The sequence below is a fragment of the Gavialis gangeticus genome, unplaced genomic scaffold (assembly GCF_001723915.1).
Source record: "Gavialis gangeticus isolate Ggan-Ray unplaced genomic scaffold, GavGan_comp1, whole genome shotgun sequence".
NCBI classification, from domain to species: Eukaryota; Metazoa; Chordata; order Crocodylia; family Gavialidae; genus Gavialis; species Gavialis gangeticus.
In genome coordinates this window covers 11849937-11851738 of record NW_017729034.1, presented here as the reverse complement: position 1 = coordinate 11851738, position 1802 = coordinate 11849937, and positions in this window count along the sequence as shown.

Below are 1802 nucleotides of genomic sequence, written 5' to 3'. Positions count from 1 at the left end.
TATGCTGTCTTTTAGTACTTCCTTTTGGGAGTAACAGCCAGTACTGCGCTGTGCATGCTGCGCACGGTTATTTTTGGCTGCTATGTCACCATAGCAACACACTATAATGAGGGAGCATGTTGCTGCAGAAATAGCAGCATCATCATGGTTTTTCCCAATGTGCATCACTATGGCATTATAGCCTTTTGTGTAGATGCACCCTAGATTGCCCGCATCTTCAGTTTAATAACTGTGTGGAAAAGGCAATCAATAAATTTTTCTGTTCTATATTTGAAAAGAAGCAGATGTATCTTCCTGAATCACATTTAAAAGGCAGGATAATTTGCTTGTACCATACAAAGAGGATACAGTATTTTTTGATATATTAGTACCCAAGCAGAATATTAAACAATGTCTATTAATGATAAATATTATTTTTAAAAACAGTCCTGGATAACTTGCACTCCATTCTGAAAGTGCTGGCTAAGGGGCTCCCTTGCCTATATATGTTAATTTTTAGTATATCTTGCAATACTGGAAAAATTCCAGAAGACTGGAAGAGTGCTAGTATTATAACCAGTGTCCAGGAAGGGCAAGCAGAATATTCTTGATAACCATAAGCCAGATAGCTTGACCTCAGTTCCAGGCAAAGTAATGGAAAAACTGAGCCACAATTCTTTAATAATTAAAAAAAAAAAAAAATTAAAGGAGAGGAATATCATTCATTCCAATTGGTATGGTTTTATGGAAAATAGGTGATGTCCAAAGCATCTGTTTATGCTTTGGGATGAAATTCCTAATTTGGTTGATGAAGGTAACTATGTAGACTTAATAAATACAGGCTTTTGTAAATAGTTTCACTCAGGACACACAATATTCTGGTTAAATAATTTGCATTATCAGTACTGCACACATTAAAGAGATGAAGAACCAGCTGATTGACAGACCTCAGAAAATCATTGCCCCTGTGGTATCTTTACTGAATAGGAAAATTTTTAGTGGGACTCATTGGGATCAGTTTTAGAGGGTGTAGAGAAGTGCCATAGAAATTATTAAATGTTGGGAGTAAATGGTTTGGAATGAGAGACTTAAACCAGTCTGTTTAGCTTTTCAAGCAGAAGAGTGAAAGGTGAGTTGATTTACAGTGGGCACTTCTACACGGAACGTTTACTGCTCAGTAGACTAATTAGCTCTGCAGTAAACATATTGTGTCTACACGTGCACCCCTATTAGGCTGCAGGAAATTAATTGACTCCACAGCAGGACAGTACTTGTAAATACAAGTACATATAACTACAAGTACTATCCTGCTGCGGAGATTTTTACTCTGCAGCACCACAAGCGTAGATGTTGATGTGGCTGTCTGGGAGAAAGTGCCAGGAATTGAAAGGCTTCTTGTGTTTTTTTATGCCTCTGTTGCTAGATTGATGTATGAAATCTGAAGCCAGACAAATTCAAGTTCAGACAAGAGATTCAGCATGCATTTTTGACAGTGAAAGTGATTAACTACTGGAACAGACTACTAGGGTAAGAGGCAATGAATTATCTCCTGACATCTTTGTAGCAAGACTAGTGCCCTTCCTTGCTTTAGCCAAACACAAATACGGGGGAACTGGATGAAAGGCAATGCCCATGGGTGGCTGGTGCCACCTTGGTCAGGTGGGGCGTGTGCCCCCCCAGTGACCAGTCAGCAACTGAGGGAGGAGGTCCCCCATGGCTGATCCCACAGACTGGTGGAGGGGTCCCCCCGTGGCCAATTGTGAAGCGGCTGATCAAACAGTAGCCACAACTACAGCCCAGCCCAGACCACCGAGCGAAGCAAA